We start from the raw sequence: 25,677 nt of genomic DNA on the forward strand, positions 1-25,677 counted from the left end.
AAACTTTCATTAAATCATCTGGAACACGAATAGTACAATCAGCAATTCCCAATGACTTAACTGCCCCAACCATTCTCAAATTGTTATTTTGTTTGCACGTTATTGGAAGAGAAAGGAAACTTCTCTTTTTGAGACAAAACCTCTGTGACTTTCAGTAACCAGTTTGCCATGGCAGTGTTCAAAGATGAATTCCCTGGACTAACTTGAATCACATCACTATTATAGGAGGTTCTGAAGGAACACATGTTATGTGCACCATTGTCACTGTCTTATCAAATATTTCCTCTATAGTACTATTCATTTAGAAGACTGTCAGTATTCCTATTAATCTATTGAGGGATATCAAGTGATTTTTTTAAACAACTTTTACCAATGTACCCTTGTTAAGGTGGCACTGCATACAGGTCAAAATCGTACATTTAATTGAAATTTAAGTACAGATTTAGGTTTTGCTGAAGGTATGTCCCTGTAAACATTGAGATTCTCCAACTTGTTGCGCTTCCAAATAGGATACCTCAAAATGTTAAGCTGCTGGGTGGAGAAAGGTGAACTGACTCCACTTAGTTATTCAGCCATGTTCTCGGTAGGTTGTAACAAGGTTAATTTTAAAAGGATCTCTTTCCTTTTAGATGCCATTTTCTCAGATCCAAATGGACAAATGTTGCCAAAGCAGCCAATTTAACTAGGCTTTCTTGAATTAACGCAAAGAATCAGTTTGTTAGTTACTAAATGCAAGAAGAAATAGTAACATAATACACAGGTTAGAAATGAAAGATGAGTTCAAAAGATAAAAGTTAAAAAGAAAGGAAAATGTCACTGAATTGCTCATGAAGAACTGATAGTTGAGCATTGTAGTAGTTGCTGTGCAAGTTACCAATAGCATTGATATTGGTAGTTGAAATCAATTTTGAGATTCCTGGCTTTAAAGGTTAATTGGAACTTTTTGGTCCTGAATCCTAATGACAGTGATTGACAGGCAGTACTCAGAACGAGAATGAGCCTTTTCTTCTTTCTTTACTTGCAGTGCAGGGCTGTTTATATGACCCTTACAGTACACTAGTCTACATATTAGGACATCAGGCCACTAACATAAACAGATTAGTATTACAGTCAGTTTTAGAACCTTTTTTGTGTAACACAAAACACAAAGATTCTGAAGAGATGGGTTTTTGCTGAGAGGGAGGAGATAGCCAGCCCTTCCTTGTTATTTCTTCCTGTTACAACTCTTTCCCTAATTGAAGTTTGTCTTTCATTCTACAGGTGTAACATTCTAAGGGTCCCATGGAGGAATTTGCCAGGGAGAGACTGAATTTACACCTGCAGCCATTTTTTGACTGTAGCAGATTTCTTTTAAAAAACACATTGTTCAGTTTTAACTCAATGTCCTTGGTACTTTGGGATTCTAACCCATTTTCATGAGAATTTCTTTCCCCTACAACTCTCACCAATTTACTGTTTCACTTCCCAAAATTTGGTTTTGCATACTCTGTCTTAAAGTAATGAAAGCATGCTGGTTTTCTAGCATTATTTTTATTCGCAACACCATAATTTCTATTGACTCGATCAGTTTCCCTTAAGCCAAGTAATTTATGCTTTTCTTTATTCAATTCATGCTCTTTCTTTCTCTATGGATTTTTTTTTCTCTTTCCTTGTCTCTTTCCTCCATTGCCAACTTCTCTCTCTCTGGAGTTAAGTTCAAACATGTGCCTTTTTCTTTTAAATACAAGTTTTGTCATTCATATTTCATTTTTTTAAATTTCATGCTACTTCATCTGCAACTGAATTCCAGCCAACTCAAACCATGTTCTGTCTGGGTTATACTCTGCTTCTTCCAATCCCAGATTCTGTGCTCTACCTCAACCAGCTGTCCTTTTTCACGCTGCATTTTAACTCTATCTCCAACTTATCTGCTAATACTAATAACCTAGACTTTGTTCATCCTTGCAAGTCACTTAGGAAATAAATCAGCCCTTCCTGGAAAAGTTATAGCAACTCAAAAATTCAATTCACTTTTCAATGTATGTAGAAAATTTCAAAATGAAAATCTTAACAGCCTTAACATCAGCAGGTCCATGCTCTTGTATTTTGCTATGGATTTTGAGTCCTGCAGAAACCCTTGAATTATTTTATGGCTGGATTATCAACTCTATGTTACGATCTGCCTAGGGAACTGTAGCTTTCATTTTTAAAGTTGACAAAGTTTAAGATCAAGGGCCATTACAAAGCAAATGAAGCCATACGGTTCCATTATTTTGAACAAACAACATTAAACTTTACCATACAATCTACAACACGTACTACTTACATTCTCACACTCAGAATTAAGATATGGTAAATATAGGTAAAGTCTGTGATTGAACATCCCACAGCACACATCAAACAATTTATGAGATCAAGATACAGCCCGCAGCTTATGCATCAATTTCCCAGATGTTTAAGTTACAGTGGTTTTTCAAATCTCTAAATGCACAAGGGATCACAATTCTTATTTTTTTTCTAATCCGGCTGTGAAATTCCCTCTCAATGACTGCCCCATCATGACTGCCTCAATGACCTTTCTTGTTCTGGGTTCTGGTGATTTTCTAGGAGCTAACCCTTCATAGACTGTAAAGCTATACTCCAGCATTCATCCACAAGAACAACTCTAGTTTTTTTATGAACAGCTAACCTCACCAAGACAATACTCTCACTGGGTGTCTCTTGAGATCCAACTTTGTTTAGTTAAGTCAGCAAAAGCTTTGTGAGCTTTGCCATCTCCATTTTCTCAGTTGCACTGAAGCACTAATGCTTACAGCCTTCTTCTGAGCAGCTCTTGGATTCACCCAGCAGAGTCAGTGACCTTCCTACTTTCTCAGTTCCTAAGACTTTTTCTGAGTCCTGGCACTCAACACTTAGCCTCTTATTAAAGCCTAGAGCATCCTCCCAAGTTCTGACAATGCAGAGTCATCCCACTGCTCTTGATCCCTCATTGTGTCCCCTACATATAGAATCCTGTGTAGTTCGACTGACTTCCCAGCAGCGCAGCTAATTGCCACACATTTAATGTAGAATCTACATCTCTCTGTGCATCCTTGGAACCCCTATTCTGTAGCCTTCAAAATGTCCTGAGTGACCTAATGAAAAACTGGCATTATGCTCTTCCCCTATTGCTGGGTAAAGGTGAACATTGTCACTTAGCAAATTTTGAACAGAATTTTGAAAATATCTGTTCCTTAAATTTTACCAGTCACAGGTTGCTGATTTGTTCAGAGCAAAAAAATGGATACGAATAGAAGATTTCTTTACAAGTAACACTTTCTCATCATGCTGTTGGTTTCTGCACAAGATATGGCACTTACAGACTCAAATTATGCATACATTCAGCAAATGTGTAGTTGTCAAACAAAAGCACATAACACTCAAATATATAAAGATAAAAACAGACCGGTGAATTCTATTAAGTTCTGGTTCCCCCTGCTTAACTGGGAGCTAAACATCTATAGACTCTAAAACTGTACTCCCACATTCAGTCATAAGCGCAACTCCAGTTCATCATGAACAGCTAACTCTACCAAGACAATCCTCCCACTGGGTGTCTCTCGAGCTCCAACTTTGTTTGGTTAAATCAGCAAAAACTTTGTAATATTTACATATTTGCCACATGTTAATTCTGTGTGTTAGAATGTAAGTAGTACATGTGTTGTAGATTGTATTATTGTTTTACCATTGTACGATAAAAATTATTGTTGTTTGTTCAAAAACAGTGGAGCCATAGGGCTTTATTTGCTTAGTAGGGCCGCCAATTTCACACTTTGTCTACTTTAAAAATGAAAGTTACTGGCCCCTAAGCAGATTGTAATATAAATTGATCACCATAAATATAGCATGTAAGAAAATATATGCCAATAGTCTGACGTAGTCATTTAGAGGTCCACTGAACAGAGGGCTTTGGATGACATAGTAGCTTGTGCTTTTCACTTGTGGCACCCTTCAATTGATTTCCGTTTGTATACATTCATGAAGGTCACTCTGTGTTCACTGTATTCACCTGTATCATTGTGGTTTTCTATCATGTATTCATTCTTTTACTCATTTTAAAGGCAAGCCTAATTTTATGTTCATCTGAACCATGTACCTCTACATTACAACGGCATCATCAGATAGCAAGAAATAGCAGCAATCTTTTTGTCTGTGATTATGATATTGCTTGTGTCTGTAGATCTTCAGATGTGTTAATGCTTAAGTTGTAGATTCTTTGGAAGGAAGGAGGCTTGGAGATCTCTGAGATCATACTGTTGACTTGTGTTCTTCTTCTTGGGACATATGGATTAGTTGCATCTTTCCAACATCTTCTGTTTTAATTCTGTCACATTTTATTCACCTTTTGCTTGTATAGGTCTTTCCCATGCAGTTTCACTGCTTTGCCCTGCACAATGTCTTCTTTATACAATCTGTCAGAGTTGAATTATACATTTGCAAGATAATTTAACATATTAATTCTCCCTCTCTAGCTGGTGTGTCTGTTGATTCTCTCCCCATTCCCTTACTACTATTTCACAATATGCCCGTGGTAGGGCACGATCATCTCCAGCAAGAAAGTGTTCAACCAATTCCGCTTGATATACAATAACATTACCTGCATCAGACACCAACCACCAACAACCTGAGGTCACCATTGACCAGAAACCACCAGATATTTCATTCTGTGAATATTGAAGCAGCTTAGCTGCTGGATTTTCTATGGTGTGTGACTCGCCGTTTGACTTCCCAGTGTTTCCACAACCTACAAGCCACTAGTCAATGAATGTGATAGATTACATTTAAATGCCTTGTTATGACCCACTGGGGTAGTACACGGACAATCAAGCCCTGCTACTCCCAGAGTCATCACACAAAATAGAAATGTTTGAAAACTGCCAGGTTCCCTAATTTACCTGATTTTCAGGCTGATAGGAAGCTTGGACCAGATTTCTGTACAGCACAATAATTAGTATTTTGTACAAGTAATTAGACTTACATTACAGATAAACAAATATAATTTGCTTTATTATAATCCCATCAATTAAACTCCAATTCCCTTATAAAATGTACCTTATACACACTCAGATTGGCTGACAGATAGGGTAAGTAGATTGTGACAGAAGGGAAAACCTGGAAAGACAATTCAGTAGTCTTTGTTTCTAGGTTCTGTAGTTGAGATGACCCTTTTGACGGCCAGCTTCAGTCTCCTTTCTCCGATTGCATCCCCTGGCTGTTGTGAGAAACAAGATGGCTGATTCAGTCACATAATATCACTGACTCATCATTTAAAAGTCACTGTTTACAACAATTGCTTCAAGAAAAATAAACTGGTTTTCTTCGGTTTACAATGACTTTTGACTGCAGAGATCAGAGAGACTGCCAAACTGCTCCCAAACTGGGGAAGACTGGACCACTTCTCTCTCTCTCTCTAACTTATTCCCCACTCCAAGCTGTTCACTTACATGACAATCAAACACACAGGAAGAAAGTTCTCTGTCATTGATAACTGGTCATAGCCCATTGACCAATTGAATTCATGTTGTTAAAAAGCTTACGTCAGTATACTCCCTCAGCTTCAAATCATCTGCAACTCAATTACTGATTGTTCATGATGTTTACCATTTTGTCAGGTTACTCGCTTTTCAAAACTCAGATCCACCCTCTCAAACACTCATTTCAAAACAGCTGTTTCTCATTCCTGTTCACAGATTTTAAAAAAACACTGTCCATGCAACTAGTTTCATTTGTGATGAAATTTAAAGTCCCAACATTTCATGATTCAAGTTTACATTGGTTGATATTTGTGGAAACAAATGCAAATAATTATATTGGTTTATGAAGAGAAAGCCTTACAGAAATGTTTCCACACATGAATACCGAGCTACAGTGAGGTTCCTCTTCCAATTAAATGACACATTTTGGAATAAACTTTGTGGGACAAACAATAAAATACACATTTGATCATTGCTGATTAAGCAGGTTTCCTCTCCTCACTGACATAGTCTCTAATAATAATTTGTAACATCTTTGATTTTGACTTCAGTTACTTCATTCATTACAGAATCAATATATTGTTATTCTAAAAGGATCATCACTTCTGTTCTTGGGTTAATTCAACTCAGAGATGCTTCTGATAAAACATTGGAAAAGGACAGAGGGAGCTGTCTACTTCAATCAATTTTCTCCAGCTAGTAATAAAGACGGCACCAGCAGTGATTGTTCAGAAATTCCTGAATTCGTGTTATATATTCCAGTTTAATCCAAAATTACATGGAAAGCTTTCCTCAGGGAAAGCGTTCCCTCAAAAAAAAATGTGGTTTCTGAGTATCAGCCCAAAAGCTTGTTCCATCTCCTGAAGTCTGAGATACAGCTTTTACTAGTGGCTCAGTGGTTAGCACTGCTGCCTCACAGCACCAGGGACCCGGGTTTGATTCCATCTTCGGAATGTGTGGAGTTTGCACATTCTCCAAATGTCTGTGTGTGTTTCCTCTGGGTGCTCCGGTTTCCTCCCACAGTCCAAAGATGTGCAGGCTAGGTGAACTGGCCATGCTAAATTACCCATAGTGTTGAGGGGTGTGTACATTAGGTGGGTTATAGGGTGATGCGTCTGGGTGGGATGCTCTGTGGGTTGGTGTGGACTTGTTGAGCTGAAGGGCCTATTTCCACACTGTAGAGGTTCTATGATTTAAATGTGCAAGTTGTTTGCTTAACTCTTGAAAGAAAAATACTCAGCAATGATATTGACAGTGCCTGTAATGAAGTTCTGCAAAGGTTTGCTTCCTTATCTGCAATGACTGTAATAGAAAAGCTGCACCCCTGAGAAAATAACGTCAATGGTATTTAAACCCTACTCCTGTTGCCGTTATGCTAATGTTATTGGAGGATTAGCTGCATTTACCTTTCTGTACTTCTAATTTAAGCATAAATTCTTTATTAACAGGATGAGGACATTGCTGATTAGACAGCATTTATTACTTGTCCCTAATTGCCCAGTGGGCAGTTTAGAGTCAACCACATTGCTGTGGGTCTGGAGTCACATGTAGGCCAGACCAGATATGGATGGCAGCTTTCTTTCCTAAAGGACATTAGTGAATCAGATGGGTTTTTCCAACAATCATGGTTGTCATTAGATTCTTAATTCCAGATATTTTTATTGAATTCAAATTCCTGCATCTGCCCTGGCAGGATTAGAATGTGGGTCCCCAGAACATTATCTGGGTCTCTGGATTAACAGTCCAATGATAATACTACTAGGCCACTGCCTCCCCTAAGTCCAGTGCTTTTTCTGCCATACACAACTACAGGTGAGAAGATTTATTTTTGTTAACAAATTTTTGGCAATACCTTTTCAGATAGGCTGGTAAGAATTGTACAGGTTTAACTGTGTGTTCCTTTCTCAATAATTTTACTTTCCATTATGTGCACTCTAATTCCAACCTAACTAAGCTTCATTAACAGCTTCAAAAAAGCTGACATTAGCCCTAAATAACCTGACAACTCAAGAGCAGTCCTTCTAATAAAATGACTACTCAAACACACCAGTTTTAATTTAAGACATAGAACTAAGGAAGTGTCACCGGACCCAAAACATTAACTCTATTTTTTCCATCACGGATGCTGCCAGACCCGCTGAGCATTTCCAGCAACTTTGTTTTTGTTCCTGATTTACAGCATCCACAGTTCTTTCAGTTTTTAATTTGAAGTTTATTAGTTGATTTTACGTTTTGCAATTGAATTGGATTTAAAAAGGGCTATCCTCAAAGATTTATGTTTAACAAAGAAAAGCAATTGATTGTCTATGTATTAGCCTTTGTGTTTTATCTCCCTCTGTTGAGCTCTCTGGACCAGGGTAATTCCAACACAATGGTACTCAGTTTTATATTCCCAGGGATCACAATTGATCCATAGATGGGAGGAGTGCACTGTTGATCTAGTTCCACTACTCTACGTAAAATTAAAATAGTTGTTGTGGTTACAATGATGTATAATTAAATACCTTATTTATATCAGGTTTTAAATAAAAAGAAGTAACAAATAGGTTTCTTAATAAGCACAATTATTGTTTTATTATTATCATTACAGTTGGTAACAACAAAATGTACATGTTTTTCACTCCAAATATCGGCAACACACACACAAAGCAGAGAATGATTTGAAGGTTGGTGCTCTGATTTTTTTGGCATATATAGTTAAGTTGTCTACAAAATCTATGCAGATACAGCTTGCTCAGGAATTATAATATTGAAATATTCCTTCAATCACTCTTTTAAAAAAGAACAAATAAAATTCATCCAGGACTCACCAAGAGTGTTTTCTTTAAATAATGGGAGATATCAGCTGGGCAGTCCTTCTTCCCAGACTTTAGGTTGTCCAATTGAAGACCAGATATAAAGAACTCTCCAAGCCCAGCCCCAGCAGTGTTCGACAGCAGAACCAACAGTTAGCACCAGTCAGGTGATTTGGAATCGTTATTGAAACAAAATCACCAATGCCCACAGTGATCTTACGATGAGCTCCCTTAAAGAAACCAATCCAGATATTTGTACAAAGATTGAAATGAATATTTTTTTCCACAAACCTTCAAACTTTAAGTCTGCCAAGAAATATACAGTATGAAGTATCTTCATAATGCAATGCACAGGTTACCCATTGGCCAATGATTGCATTGCAGAAAGTTTACCAAACTTGAGTAATTTCACTTTCCAGAAAATATGAACTGTACTGTTAATCAGCTGGACTCATCATCAGGGTTCCAATAATGTGAAAGAATCATAGAATTCCTACAATGTGGAGCAGGCCATTCAACCCATCAGTTCCACACTGACCCTCTGGAGAGCATCCTATGCAGGCCCATACCCTATCCCTGTAACCCAGCATTGCAAAAGCAAGCTCACCAAAGCTGTACATCTTCAGATTGGGGGAGGAAACCGGAGCACCCAGAGGAAACCCACAAGATACAGGGAGAATGCACAAACTCCACACAGACAGTCACCAGGGGTTGGAATTGAACTTGGATCCCTGGTGCTGTGAAACAGCAGTGCTAGCCACTGAGCCACTGCCGTTTAAAGCAGGATTGTACTCCTTAAAGTGAGCCTTCGTCTCATAGGAATTGTGCATAGTTACTGCAGCAGATGCTGGCAGTCATTTAGAAAGTAACTCCAACTAAGGAAAAACTGATGAACAGCTGCATGTGCAAAAGAGTGGCCTCCAAGGATTTCAGATGCTGCATAAGATGCCTCAGCAGAGGAAATAGAAATAAGGTAAGTAGTGTCTGCACATAATTTGCCAGAGGTCAATGTGCACTTTCCCTTGCTCTGACATGACACATTTCAAAGAGAATAACCCTTAGTGAAATGCAGCCATCTCATACATTATTCCCGTTGAGGAGAGTTGCTCCCAGAGCAGCCCGCATTGAGATGGCCTCCTGCTGAGAGTCCACCTCCTCCTCTATAGTCCAATAAGTTGTCCTCTTTTAAGTTGCCTCAGTTTCAACTTAGGAAAAGCTTCTTCTGCTTCGGTCATCACACTCCCTGTTGAACTTTGCAACTTTTAACAGTTACAAGAAGCATCAAACACTTGTGAAATTCACCAGCCAGAAGAAATCAACCAGAAACTAATTTTTAAGTAATAACAGTAGACAATCCCTTTAAATTTATGATTATGGATGGTTTTTCCTGATGCTGAATTTAGGGTCAATTGTTTACAGAGATAGCTATTGTTAATGTTGGAGAGTTGAGCTCCAAAATGGCAGTATTGGCGTCAAACTGTCCTGTATGTGAAGGTTCACTGTGTGGATACTACCACCAACAAGACATCCAATGGAATGACCCTCGGAAATGTTCTTGCAGTGGATTTGTTTTTAGACCTCTATGGTGCCCATAGGAATAGACTTAAACAATCCCAATTTCCACCTAATGATTTGAGGGATTCAAAAATTATGGAAGCCACTTTTTTAAAAAATGTTTATTTTTACAATCTCTAGAGAGAACGATACAATTAGCATTTTAATAATTTTTCATTTAGCCATCATCCTTGCTTCCTAAAGCATTGGAGAGTCAATGGCCTATTGGTATTGTTACTGGGCTGTTAATTCAGAGACCAGACAACAATCTGGGGACCTGGGTTCAAATCCTGCCATAGCAGATGGTAGAATTTGAATCCAATAAAATATCTGGAATTAAGAATCTAATGGTGACCATGAATCCATTGTCATTTGTTGTAAAAACCTGCCTGGTTCAGTAATGTCCTTTAGGGAAGGGAAACTACTGTCCTTACCAGGTCTGGCCTACATGTGACTCCAGATCCACAGTGATGTGGTTGACTCCTAACTGCCCAATGGGTAATAAATGCTGTCTAGACAGTGATACCCTCATCCCATGAAGGAAAAAAAAGTTCTGAGACAAAGTAGTCTGAATAATCTACAGCTCATAATATGGCCTTACATATTTTAGTTCCTATTCTTCATTCTACATTAAGTGATTATTTTGAGGTTTCTAGTTACCATCAGATGCATTTTGTGCACTTCCCTGAATTGTTGTGATTTCATATGGATTTTTAGTTGTGAGAGGTCACTCTACAGAATTCCTGGTTACAAAGCAAAAAGCATTAAAGTATGGGACTTGCTCAGATAAGAGATGGGAAGGGAATGAAAGCTGAGTAAATAGAAGTGAATTACACAGAATGTAAGTGATAGAAAGGCCCTAAGGCATGACTCAATATTAGTCTTTTTTAATTTTACTCAATGAGAATGACCATGTTCATGAATATGGCAGCGAGGAACATCATTTCCATATTTATTAATAAGTCCTGTAAGTGCTATGCTCTTTCAGATTAATATTAAACTTTATTCTATCAAAAAATGAAACAGTTTTAGTGTTTTTAGCTAATCTACTTTAGAAGAGGAATATGACTTGAAATATCAAGAGGAACTATTAAAATCCGCTCACTCCATTTCAACTTACAATCCAGAATTTTCTTCTCATTATCGCTTTGTACATGATTCTGGGTGATTTGATCCCTTCACAGGGTCATTACAATGCAGACTTTAACCTTGGAAACATTTATGATGTCTCCAGTGTATCTGAGACTCAAGCTAGTTTGCACATCTGTGATTCGGTTCAGCAAAAGTGCTGTGGAGACATAGGTTCCATCACAACCCCTAAGATATATCAGCCATCAGTGTCATAGTCTACTGTGAACTAGATAATCAGTTCCTGTGAGTGTGAAACAATCTTCTCCCAGTTTCATCCATGGTCTGCCTGGGGTATTGTGTGTCATCACAGCTGTTTAGCCTCCTTAGTTTGTGCCTTATTACAGGCAATGCACTGATTGATATGGTTCTTGATTTTTATGCTCATATTTGCCTAGTAGAGCATGTCTTCATGGATGTTTTGCAGTAAATAGTAGCAGCTTCAATAGCTTTGAAGTGGCGTATGGTTTGACTCAAATGTCAGTTTATCTTTCCCAAGAAGGTTTCAATGAAAATGTTCACAAAGACAAAGGCTGGACAATCTTTCTCGATCTGGGCATGAACATGATGTTATGTTTGTATTGGAGGCTTAATGCAAATGCAACCAGTGGTCCTTGCTGCATTGGAGTTGCTGCAAGTCCTGTCTCGCTGGTGTTACACTTCAGGGTAACTTCATCATGGACATCACAGAATTTCTGTGCTGGCTTTGCCATCACGGGTTGCCTGTTTTTAATAGGTGCTGCCTCACGTTCCATCCCCCAATACCACTGTTTATCCTTCGCCATGAGTTGATAATGGTTCACACAAGAACTTCACCAAATAGTTGACAGACTCAACAAATTATGGCAATGCTTTTACATTTGTTGGTCACTGCATTGCTACTACAGATCTGGCCATTTCAGGATCCAGCTGAAGACATTTCATTCTGAATACATGGCCTTTGTACTTGGATTTGGGCATCTTTAACTATACAATTTTCTTGTTCAACTTCAAGTTGACCTGGTAAGCTTGGGTGAGCAGTCACCCTAGATTGTGATCATGGTCATCAATGGCTTCTGCCATTATCTCTCTGCATTCATAAAATAGATCATCCACTATTGCTTCCCCTAGAGGAGGATTACTAACTATCTCATATAGTCAGCAGTGATATTCTTCTGGGAGCTTTGGAAATGCCAGATAACATGTGAAACCATCTGTCGTTCCTGAAAGACATCCAGAACATTAGTTACAAAGCTACTGCTTGCATCCAGCATCACTTGACAAGAACCTTCACTCTCAACTCGGGCAATGAAGATTTTTGTCCTTGCAAATTGTGGCAACATTTCTTCAATGGTTAGAACATAGAACACTACAATGCAGTACAAGCCCTCAATGTTGCTCTGACCTGTGAAACCAATCTGAAGCCCATCTAACCTTCACTATTCCATTATCATCCGTATGTTTATCTAATGGCCATTTAAATGCCCCTAAAGTTGGTGAGTCTACTACTGTTGCAGGCAAGGCATTCCACACCCTTACTACTCTCTGAGTACGGAACCTACCTCTTATATCTGTCCTATATCTATCACTCCTCAATTTAAAGCAATGTTGGCATAAGGTAGTGAGATCTCCTCACGACTTTATTTAAATTTTTATTCGACACATACTTTCAGTTTTCCAGATTGTTCCACTGCTACCTTCTTGTTTCAAGAAGTGCCTTTAGGAAGGATTTGTTCTGTCATGTTTCTTTTGAAAGCAAGTGTTGTAAACATGAAGCTGAGCTGTCTGCTCTGAGTCCGGCAATGTCACTAGCTTTGGGTTTCTTTCTTAAAAAGCAGATTAGGAGCAGCATGAGTGGTGGGCTCAAGCTCCTACAGAACCAGGATTTTAGTTTTCACTTTAAGTAACTGTTTGGGTTTGGAAGCTGCTACACATCAAAATGTTTGAATTCTCTCGCTCTCTCTCTCAGAGTTTTCACTTGATGTTCCTTTCACCTGAGCTATAGAATTGTAAGTGACACAATCTATTTTACTGAATTTGCCTTTGCCAAGGGAGTGTTTATGAGACATCACTGGAACAATTGCTGTTTCATAGTTAAATAATCTATCACTTGGTTAAGTTTTCTAATAGAGTTGTTATTCCATATCATCTTTATTTTGTTCGTATTTTAACTATAGTGTAAGAATAAAGTGTGTTCTGCTTCCGGCCTGGTAGTTTGACCAATTGAATTGCATCCTGAACATAATGCCTTACACTTGGTTTTAAAAAAGGTAAAGCTGGGGTCTAAGCTATCTTCTTAAATGGAGGGGATTTCATCCAGTCCATAACACTGCTGCTAATCCATTGGATAAATGGATGTGTGAAAAGTTGTCACTTTCTTGATTACTCCCTTCTGCTCTAGCTCTTCTATCTTGTCTTTCAGGCCAGACTTGAATACTCCCTCAGATGCTGAATTGGTCCTGCTTTCTCCTCTATTTCAAACAGATATTCTCCCAGTAGACATCCTAACCCTGCGACCTGGATCTCAAAACCCTCTTTCATGTTATTATAATGGGCTCGCTGGTATCGCTAATATCATTGTATTGTCCAAATCTTACATTCAAGCGGTTTACTTTTGATTCGCCATATCAAGGGACTTTTGGCAGATCTGGAAAAGTCAAGCTGTTACATGATGCACCTGTAAATATCTGAGCTTTATGCTGAATTGAGGCTCTTCTGCAGTTCTCATTACAACATGCCTAAACCATGTCACACCTATCAACTTGACTCAACTACACTATTGTTTGGTGAGGAGTGATTCATCAGAATCTTCAGTCATCTTCTCTCCTGTAGTTGTCTGGATTTCATTGTTGTGCATCATTTTTGCCATACACCTCTGTGCAAAATGACACTGATTTCCCCATGCTGGACATGCTTCTTCTCTTTTGAATCAAGTTTTCCGCAGTAATTACATTCTGCCCTTGTGATTGTTCTGCCCTATGTGCTTGGAGTAGCTGTCAGCGTAATGCAATGAATATGTTCTATTTGTTAACTTACAGCCACATCACTTCTGAACCTTTCATGTTCCGAACATGAGTTTCGTCTTCTCTCAGTTGGCGCGATTTCACTTTTGGATCCATTATTCCTAATGCAATCCTGTGTCTAATTAGCCCACCCTTTAATTTACAGGTCTCTACAAGCTGAATTAATGATAGTATAGATCAATGGACTCTTTCACTTTGTTCCTTAGTATTGAATAATGCTGTTCATACTTAACGTTGTCTTGGGGCTAAAAGCATGCCTTCAAACATTTTAAAATTTCTGCCATGTGTTTTTTCTGCTTATTAGAGAGAGACGTATGATGGAATATATTTTGAAACAGTCTCTTCCTAACACTGCTATAATATAGCAACTTGTACCTGTTTTAGTTTGCTCAACAAATTGGTAGCTATTCCTACCTTAGTACACAGTTTGATCCAAACATAGACAAAGGAACTGAGCTCCTGAGATGAGGTAATAGTGACAGTCCTTAACATCAATGCAATATTCAATAGAGTGGATGAGGAGTCTTAGCAAAACTAGAGTTAAAGTTAATGAGAATTGGGGAAAACTCTCCACTGGTCAGAGTCGTATCTAGCACAAAGGAAGATAGTTGTGGTTGTTGGAAGTCAGTTCCAGGACATCACAGCAGGAGTTCCTCAGAGTAGACCTAACTATCTTCAACTACTTTATCAATAGACTTCTCTTCATCAGAAGATCAGAAATGGAGTTACTCACTGATGATTGCACAATGTTTAGTACCATTGTGACCCCATTGATACTGAAGCAGTTAGTGTCCATATGTAGCAAGACTTGAACAATATCCAAGCTTGGGGATCACAAGTGGCAAGTAACTTTTGTATTATGCAAGTGTCAGACAATGACCATCTCCAAAAAGAGCGAATCTAACTAATGTCCCTTGTCATTCAATAGCATTACTATTACTGATTCTCTCACGATCAACATTTTGAAAGTCTTCTTTCTCTCTCCCCAGGTGGTCAGAATTCTGCTCCTGGGCTAGCTTGAGTCTTCACTGATGGTGTGGCTTCCAGGTGTGTTTTCTCACACCCACTTGCATCACACCTTCCACAATGGTCTGTGGCCTTTGATCAATGGGTCATAGCTGGTTTCAAAGCATCCATAGGTTTTCACCAAAACCCTTCAGTCTTGCTATGCAAGGGAGGTGTAAAATGCATGAAATCAGACACTGGCTGGAACTGAGTACAATATCTGATATGGTTTGTTCCCTTTTCAATTATGTTTCAGAACTCTCCTGGAAACACTAGAAATTGATTGCCTTTAGGGATTTTCTATTTCTTAATTTTGTGGGATGTGGGTGTCACTGGCTGGCCAACATTTCTTACCCATCCCTAGTTGCCCTTGAGAAGATGGTGGTGGGCGGCCTACTTGAAATGCAGCAGTCGTCCTGCAGTGTGTTGACTCACAATGCCGTTAGGGAGAGAATTCCAGGATTTTGACCCAGTGACAGTAAAAGAACAGCAATATATTTCCAAGTCAGTGTGGTGAGTGGCTTGGAGGGGAACTTGAAGATGGTGGTTTTTCCATATATCTGCTACTTTTGTCCTTCCAGATGGTCTTGGGTTTGTAAGGCACTGTTTGAGGATCTTGGGTGAGTTTCTTCAGTGCATTGTGTAGACAACACACGCTGCGGTTACTGAGCATCGGTGCTGGAGGGAGCAAATGTTTGAGATGTAGTGCCAATCAAGTGGGCTGCTTTGTTCTGGACAGTATCAAACTGTCAAGTGTTGTTGGAGCTGCACTCATTCAGGCAAGTGGGGAGTATTCCATCACACTCCTAACTTGTGCCCTTTAAATGGTGAACAGGCTTTGAGGAGTCAGGAGGTGAGTTATTCGCTGCAGTATTCCTAGCCCCTGACCTGCTCTTGTAACCATTACATTTATGTGGTGAGTCCAGTTGAGTTTCTGATCAATGGTAATTCCCAGGATCTTGGTAGTGGGGAATTCAGTGATGGTAACACCATTGAATGTCATCGGGCGCTGGTCAGATTGTTTCTTATTGGTGATTTTCATAACCTGGCATTTGTGTGGCATGAATGTTACTTGCCACTTGTCAGCCCAAGTCTGGATATTATCCAGGATAAGAACAAGGGTCGAGACCCAAAACATCAGCTTTCCTGCTCCTCAGATGTTGCTTGGCCTGCTGCGTTCATCCAGCTCTAAACATTGTTATCTCAGATTCTCCAGCATCTGCAGTTCCTACTGTCTCTGGATATTAGCCAGATGTTGTTGCATTGGACACTGATTGCTTCGATGTCTGAGGAGTCACGAATGGTGCTGAACATTGTGCAATCATTGTCGAACAACGTTAAACACTAATTCGTGAGTCAGGTAAGCCCAACCTTATTTTTATTCAAAATGTTTCATATGATTATCACATAATTATTTTAAAAGGAAATATTGACAGATTGTGGCCATTGCCTGAAAGGCAGTAATAGTGTTCATTTCAGGCTAGCCTTTTGGACAATAATTGAGTAGTTTGTTAGGCCATTTCAAAATAGTTAACAACACTGCAAAGCATCTAGAGTCATGTACAGATCAGATCAGATAAAGTCAGCAGATTGCATTCCCTAAATCACATTCATGAACTAGATGGGGTTTTTTCAACAATATAGCAGTGTCATGGGCACCACGGTTGATTTAGCCGTTTAACGCATTGCTAAAAAGACTTTAATTAAGAACTCTCCAATTGCTGTGGTCGGATTCTATCTCCAGGTAATCAGGACACGCATCTGGATCATCAGTCCAGTACGAGAACTATTATGCTGCTTTACACATAAAAGAAATCGTCACAATTTCAAAAATACATTTAGGGATAGATTTTAAGTTCTTGATCTTGAAATCATCTGAAGAAGATAGTGATCATTTTAAGGGAACAAAGTAAAAGTATAAAATTATCATGCACATGTAAGGTCAGTCATGTGATCATAAATTAATCCTCTCACTAATATTGAAACAGTGCAGACTTTAAAAGCAACTTCCACAATTATTTTGTGATGTATGTAAATTATTATTCTTCTCTTCCTTGGCAATATTTAATCCATGAAATTAATAGCATTTAGTTAATCAACTTCTGAAAACAGGGGTTGAATCAAAAATTTTGCATCAGAACTGTGGTAATCCAGCTGTCCAAGGTTATCCATGAATTTAGCTTTTGTTTTAGCTTATGAATCCAGAACATTATTGCCTTTTACAGCAATATTGTTTATCGAACAAGAGACATTTTTCACTGTTTTAAATTATTTAGCTGAAAATGAACAGATGAGAGTAAATGATATCACCAACATTGAATATAACGTCCCAGCGAGACGTTAACCCACATAAGAAACTGTTAACTGAAATTAAAGTCCATGGGATTAAAGAAAAATTATTGACGGCAAGGCAAAAGAAGACAGAGAGTAGGCATTACACTCAAATTGGAAGGATGAGTGGTGCCCTACAAGGACCAATGCTGGGACATCAATAATTCATGATATTTGGTGATAAGGGAATAGAGAACTGTATATCCAGATTTGCTGATGATAGGGGGATTTTTTTTATTGGAATATCAAGGAATGTAAGTTTTGTTACTGTAATACAAAGCTGAGGGCAAAACATAACTAGACATCATATCACAGAAAACATATAAATGTAAAATACTGAGGAGCTCGGACAGCTGACAAAGAAATGGGAAATGCTAGAGATACACAACAATTCAGGCAGCGCTGGTGTAGAGGAACAGAGTTTATCAGCTGATTTTTGTCACAGGCTTGGAATTGGGAGAAGTGGAGAAATTCAGATATTTGTGTGTCTTTGACTGGCTCCCTGAGGATATCTCTTCTCTGTGTGAGTCTCTGAGACACAAGCTGTCAGGAAAATCAACTCTCCACTTCAGAGAGGTGGGCAGCCGAATAGGCCAGCTAGGGCTCATTTTATGATTCCTCTGGGATTTTCACAACATACGTAGGCTCAAGTTAAATTCAGAGGTTACAAGCAATTTTGAGGAGACATCTTTGTGTCAGAAAGCATTGATGGCTTCTCAAGTGAACTGATTAATGAGCCACAAATATAACAAGATTCAAAACCATAGCCAAAAGCATTCCTGTGGAAAGGTTTCATTTCCTAATTATGATTCTAATTGCTTTCTTCAATTTTACATTTTCAATAAGATTCTGAAAGCACCTCCATTTTGGGGCACCTTGCTTCATCTTTCTATCTTAACATTGTTTATCCCTCCCTGTGGGGTTCTCAGTCAGCCATTTGTCATGATAGTAGTAAGATATGGGCTATCAATTTTCAACAACTTTTCAAATTTAACACTGAGACTTATCATGGACTAAAATGGTTTTGAAAGGACACACATTGACCTAAAGATAATAGAACAGAATCCCTCTGGTGTGGAAAGGTCATTTGGCCCAACAAGTCTGCACCAACCCCCTGAGGAACATCCCCCCAGATCCAGTCCCCTACTTTATCCCCATAACCCAGCATTTACCATGGCTAATCCATGTAGCCTGCACATTATAGGACAAATTAGCATGGCCAATCCACCTAACCTGCTTATCTTTGGACTCTGTGTTGAACACCCAGCAGGAACCAGAGCAACCAGCATAAATGGGAAGAATGTGCAAACTCCTCACGGATAGTCACCCAAGGCTGGAATCTAACCCAGATCCCAGATGGCTGTGAGGCAACAGTACTACTTACTAAGTCACCATGCCACCCTTCATGGCTGAAGTGGTTTCCTGATCACGGACTGAGGCAAATCCAGGAAATTAATGTGGAGCAAACAAGAACTCGACATCTCCCTTCTTGTTTCCTCATCATCCTCTTGAAAACAGCAAATCAAAGAAGCCACTGTTCACCAAGAACTCAAGGATCTGTAAATTACACTACTGCTGAGGATACCAGTCCCCCAACTGAACAACTGTGGTCTCAGATCAACAGCTGACGCCTCTAGGACTCTAATGACTCTTAAACTGAGTAGCCATATTCATCCTGTCACCAGATACTTTTTCCATTTTAAAGCTGTGTTTGTGTGTGTTTTGAATTGCATTTATTATTTTTTCAGGATTTGTAAGTAAAAAAAATTCCTCTTTCTTTCATTCAAAAAAGCCCAGTTTTGACTAGTGTGTAACGGTACTGTGGCTTCAAGAAGTGTATTTTGTTCTGGTTTCTTTTAAACAAAGATTGGGGGACAAATGACAATCAGTCTAGGAGGAGACAAACAACTAGTTGGAGCTACAGAAGATGCCTGAATGGGTGTGGTCAAGCTCCCCCCCACAGAACCAGGGATTTTGAGTTTAGCTTTCAGCAGATGTTGCTGGGTCTTAGCAGGGTTGGAAGGCAGTGAATCTTTCCCAGCTGCCACACTATCCCTCTATCTGAGATTTGTCTTTTGATGTTCTTTCTTCCAGGATTGCATGCGAGACAATCTGTTTTCTGAAACTGCCTTTTGTCAATGGTGTGTTTGTGGGATGTTGCTATATTGGAGCAGTTAATCAGTAATAGTTACTGTATCTATTATTGTGTTAAGCATTCCAATTGAGTTACAGCAAAGCCAATTCTTTTCTTTATTCTTTGTTTTGTTACATTATAACTATAGTGTATGAATAAATTGTGTTTTGCTTCACATTAGGTATTTTGACCAATTGAATTGCAACCGGAACACAACACCTCATACTTACCTTTAAAGTAAGAAAAAGTGAGGGCCTAGGCTACTTCTTAATATATAACGAGGGGGTCTGGCCTGGTCCATAACAGGTGTACTTCTTAATTGAAGTGTGATAGCTTCATGCTGTCTATTAATTTTTTTATTGTAGGCCACTCACTGGGGCTTATAACTCAGGAACCCATCCACCATCCTTAACTGAACAGTGAATATGGAGGTAGCCAATTAAAAATCTGTTTAGTACAAAGTTCTGTCATCTATATATGGTCACAACATTTATAAGGATTGCATGATGTGGTTTTTTTGGGTCAAATATTACCATCAATATGATATGGTTTGAGTGTTCCCTATATCCTTACCCTTATAACATATATTATGAAAGCTGGGTGCTTGAAGAGATATCTATTTTGAAGCTTATTAACAACAATTTACACTGTTGCAAAATCTCAGGCTTACACATAATCCAGGTTCCGTGCTCCTTGATTTTACAGCTACCTTACATGACAGTTAAACTATATGTGTCTGACTGACTGATTACACACTGCACTACTACTGAAGGTGAGGCCAGGATCTTCATCCTGGAAGATCATATTTCATGATGTCATCTAACAATCTTAAAAACACACTCCCTTCTATACTGAATACCACACCGCATTATTTGCATAACTGCCAACTCATTTGCTGCTCTGAATATCTAAATTCTTCTAAAAGGCCTTATGCTAGACGTTGTTTGTCACAAGAATAGTGCTTTATCAACTCAATCATTATTTTCTGTTTTAGATTATTGATTGCAAAAGAAATTCTCCTTTGCATTTAAAAAGCAAATGCATAGAGATCCATAAAGCACTCTACTTTGTAAAGGTCAGATTCACCATGCAAGTCTGTTCAGCTTTGTATCTTCATTCACCCCAAATTATAGCATAAGTTTAATTTACTAAAAAGATTCCTATGGAGATGGGGACTACCATTAGATATCATAGAGAAGTAAAATGCTTGCTACTTAAATTTAGCAACTGATATTTTCAAATGCAAGACAAAAGGTATCATTGCGCTCAAGAATTTCTGTAGTTTTTAGGCGTACCTTATAAACTTACCGGATTTGCTTCTTTTCTTATTTTTTGTGGCATTACGTTGTAAAAAGAGATTATTTTCAGCAAACATTTCTTCTCCTGGTTTCAAGAACTCCAGTCTTTCTCACCTTGAGTAATAATTTATTTATGACATTGATTTTGCTCGAAGCATCAGAGATTAATTATACCTACCAGCAAAAAATCCTATGGAGGATCATTGATTAAATCTGACCTAGTCTGCAATAGAATCCCTCTAGATTTCTAGACAGATATAGGGCAAATTAATTCAAAATATTCTTGTCTTTTATAACGTATTTTAATGCATATTATGTTTGCAGCAATAAATACAAAGAGGCAATATTTCATACATTCACTAGTTAACATTTTTATCTCCACAACAGGAAATTAAATATAAATATGCCACAACCAAGTCATGTAAACATGTTAAAACTATTGCATGAACTGAATAATATATGAATGATGGCATTTCCAAACTCATTATGACACATCTGCATCCTTCATTAAAATGTACATTTAATCCTGATAAATGTATCAGTAATTCATTGTTATTTTATGTTTGATTTAAAATTTCAGAAAGCTGGAGCTAAAACAGTAAAATAAGTAAAACAACTTGGTTTGTCGTTCAGTTGCAATTAAACTCAAAATAGAAGACTGCACTTCGATGCAATTTGGTGTATGATTATTGTCAAGCACCATCCATCTTGAAGATAAAAACTGATATTTTAGTCCTGTGAGCAAATTAGGGCACATGGTATTGGGGGAAAAACACTGAGTTGGACAGAAAATTGGCTGGCTGACTGAAAGCAAAGAGTAGTGATAAACGGGTCCCTTTCGGAATGGCAGGCAGTGACCAGTGGGGTACCACAAGGTTCAGTGCTGGGACCGCAGCTGTTTACAATATACATTAATGGTATAGATGAAGGCATTAAAAGTAATATTAGCAAATTTGCTGATGACACAAAGTTGGGTGGCAGTGTGAAATGAAAGGAGGATGTTATGAGAGTACAGGGTGATTTGGACAGGCTAGGTGAGTGGACGGATGCATGGCAGTTTAATGTGGATAATTGTGCGGTTATACACTTTGGTGGCAAGAACAGGAAGGCAGATTACTATCTAAATGGAGTCAAGTTAGGTAAAGTGGAAGCACAACGAGATCTAGGTGTTCTTGTATATCAGTCAATGAAAACAAGCATGCAGGTACAGCAGGCAGTGAAGAAAGCTAATAGCATGCTGGCCTTCATAACAAGAGGAATTGAGTATAGGAGCAAAGAGGTCCTTCTGCAGCTGTATAGGGCCCTGGTGAGACCGCACCTGGAGTATTGTGTGCACCTTTGGTCTTCAAATTTGAGGAAGGACATTCTTGCTATTGAGGGAGTGCAGCGTAGGTTCACGAGGTTAATTCCTGGAATGGCGGGACTATCATATGTTGAAAGATTGGAGCAACTGGGCTTGTATACACTTGAGTTTAGAAGGATGAGAGGGCATCTGATTGAGGCATATAAGATTATTAAGGGATTGGACACTCTGGAGGCAGGAAGCATGTTTCCGCTGATGGGTGAGTCCAGAACCAGAGGACACAGTTTAAAAATAAGGGGTAGGCCATTTAGAACAGAGTTGAGGAAAAACTTCTTCACCCAGAGAGTGGTGGATATGTGGAATGCACTGCCCCAGAACGCAATGGAGGCCAACTCTCTGGATAGTTTCAAGAAAGAGATAGATAGAGCTCTTAAAGATAGTGGAATCAAGGGTTATGGGGATAAGGCAGGAACAGGATACTGATTGTGGATGATCAGCCATGATCATAATGAATGGTGGTCCTGGCTCGAAGGGCAGAATGGCCTACTCCAGCACCTATTGTCTATTGTCTATTGTCAAATTCAAATGAAGAAGTAAGAATTCACCTCTCCCTCCCAGGTTAATCTATTGCATTTTACTGTTTATGTTAACACTTAATGATTCAGAAGAGAGCTTATGCAGCAAAACTGTGACTTTGTGACAAACTGACAACCATCCAATGAAGAACATAAAGGATCCCAAACCCAAAACCAGTGTAATATATAAAATAACATGCAAGGGCTGTGAAAAAAGCCACATAGACTAAACTGGAACAAAATTGACACTACAGATACATGAACACCAACTTGCCACCAAGAGACAGTACCAATGCTCACTTGTCTCACTACACATGGACAATGCTGGACAAGAATTTGATTGGGACAACACATCGATAATCGCATAAGCCAAACAGAGACACGCTAGGGAATTCCTGAAGGCCTAGTATTCCAAACAGAACTCCATCAAAAAATGCATTGAATTAGACCCTGTGTGCAAACAACTGAGATACAGAACCAGAAGTGATGCCAACCGCAACAGCAAACCGAGGCGTATAAATAACAAGCAGGACGGAACACGGGCGCTTCACTGGAGGAGCACTGACAATGTTAACTAGCAGAATTATGAAACATTTGCAATCAAGCCCATTGGCTCGGCAAGCATGTCTGCTACCTCAATTCAAAGTGACATTTGTACGTGTCAAAACATTTAACACTTCTCTATCAGAATATTATCAGATTTTAAAACATCCATCAATCATAAACTCTCAAAGTTGGCGGATATTTTGTGGCTTTCAAAATCCATGCCAGCACATGGAAAGTTGGGCAGAGAAAATTTAAATTTCTTGTGGTCCTCACAATAACGATTTTGAGATCAGAAAAGATGCATATGCACTTTTCACTCAAGGCCTTTCTGAGCCAAAAAAGAGCAAAAAAAACAGCTTCAGGTTGGCAGAAAATGTTTGTTTTTGCAACGAAAAATATCAAAATGTCAAGTTTCCCAAATCCATTGTCCTAATTCTAAAATGCCTAATCTAATATCCTTCGGGGAAGGAAGCTGCTATCTGTACCTGATCTGACCTACATGTGACTCCAGACCCACAGCAATGTGGTTGACCCTTAACTGCCCTCTGAGCATTTAGGGAGAGGCAATAAGTGCTGGTCTAGCCAGCGATGTCATCATCCTGTCGATAAATAAAAAGAAAAATTCTCACCTTGAACAGAGACAAAAATATGGCCCTAGGTGAACATTGTAGTAAGCATTGGAAGAGCTAATTAATCATGCATGCTGTCTTTTATGAACGCCAGTTACTTCTCATTGTGCGTTTAGAGGTATGGTGTTAATGTAGCTTTAACATAGAAAATTTTTTTTAAATTCTTTTAATGATGATTACTGAAAATTTAGAGATAGCTCTGATGATTGTCATTGATATGAACTGATTTTTGATCTTGTTAGGATGTAAATGTCTTCTACTTGTTCACAATGGAGACAGCAATTTTAAATCAACACAGGAATTTCAGTTGTTGTGCCAATATTTTTACAATGTGTCATTAGTGTCAATATTCCGTAAGAATTAGTGCTGCTATGTACTATATAAGAGCTATAAATCAAATGATACATTATGATCCAACTTTGACAGCATTATAGCATTAGTAAAGATTCCATTTTTCTATAATGAATTTCATCTGTACTGGGTTTGAGATAAGACTTTTGAAAGCCCTATTTCACAATTTGTACCCACAGTTACGCATAACAAACTCACAAAATACGTTCAAACATCTAAGTTGAAGTTTTGTTGGATAATGGAACTAAACAAAATTTGCAAGTTAAATTCTAAGGGTCATTACAAAAAACCACAGTAAGATTGATGTAACTTTGTGGAGTTGCTGATGTGGCTCTTCAGGAGATTGTAAAAAGAAGTAATGTTTTGTAAGATGCATTTTATCAAAAAGTATACAAAATTTCTGTACTTTGCAGAGCTACCAACATTCAAGAAATGACCTTGTCCTCTCTATTAAGCAGGCAATATGGACCAAATGGATAAAATATACATTACATTAAATCTAAAAAGAACATTAACTTTGAACATTCTCATGTTTGATAATAGAGTGCTTATTGACTGCTCTGAACTTACGTTGTTCAGCCAGCCTGCTTTTTTCAAACCTTGGTCTATCATGCTAATGTCCATGGAACTGTATTTGGACAAGATACCAATCAAAAACACCATCTCAGGAGCACAAAAGCTGACATTTCAGGCCTAGACCCTTCATCAGAGAGTTGGATGGGGAGAGGGTTCTGAAATAAATAGGGAGAGAGGGGGAGGCGGACTGAAGATGGAGAGAAAAGAAGATAAGTGGAGAGGAGAGTATAGGTGGGGAGGTGTGGAGGGGATAGGTCATTCCGGGGAGGACGGACAGGTCAAGGAGGCAGGATGAGGTTGGTAGGTGGGAAATGGAGGTTCGGCTTGAGGTGGGAGGAGGGGATAGGTGAGAGGAAGAACAGGTTAGGGAGGCGGGGACGAGCTGGGCTTGTTTTGGGATGCAGTGGGGGAGGGAGAGATTTTGAAGCTTCTGTTTGCTATCTCAAGTGAAATATAAGATTCCAAAACATTATTTCAGTGAAGAGAAGGGGAATCACTCCTGATGTCCTGGCCAATACATATCTCCCTCAATTAATATGACAGAAGATGGATTATTTGGTAATTAACATAGAGTCATACAGCATGGAAACACACGCTTTGGTCCAACCAGTCCATTCTGAACTTAATACCAAACTAAACTAGTCCTACCTGCCTGCTCCTGGCCCATATCCCCCCAACCTTTCCTATTAATGTACTCATCCAAATGACTTTTAAATGTTGTAATTGTGCCCACATCCAGCACTTCTTCAGGAAGTTCATTCCACATGCAAACCACCCTCTGTGCAAAAATATTGTCCCTCATGTCTTTTTAAAATCTCCATCCTCTCACCCTAAAAATGTGCCCCCTAGTCTTGAAATTCTCCATCCTAGGGAAAAGACACCTTCCATTAACTCTATCTATCCCCCTCATGGTTTCATAAACTTCTGTAAGGTTGCCTTTCAACCTCCTACACTCCAG

The sequence above is a fragment of the Stegostoma tigrinum genome, chromosome 30 (assembly GCF_030684315.1).
Source record: "Stegostoma tigrinum isolate sSteTig4 chromosome 30, sSteTig4.hap1, whole genome shotgun sequence".
Taxonomy (NCBI): Eukaryota; Metazoa; Chordata; class Chondrichthyes; order Orectolobiformes; family Stegostomatidae; genus Stegostoma; species Stegostoma tigrinum.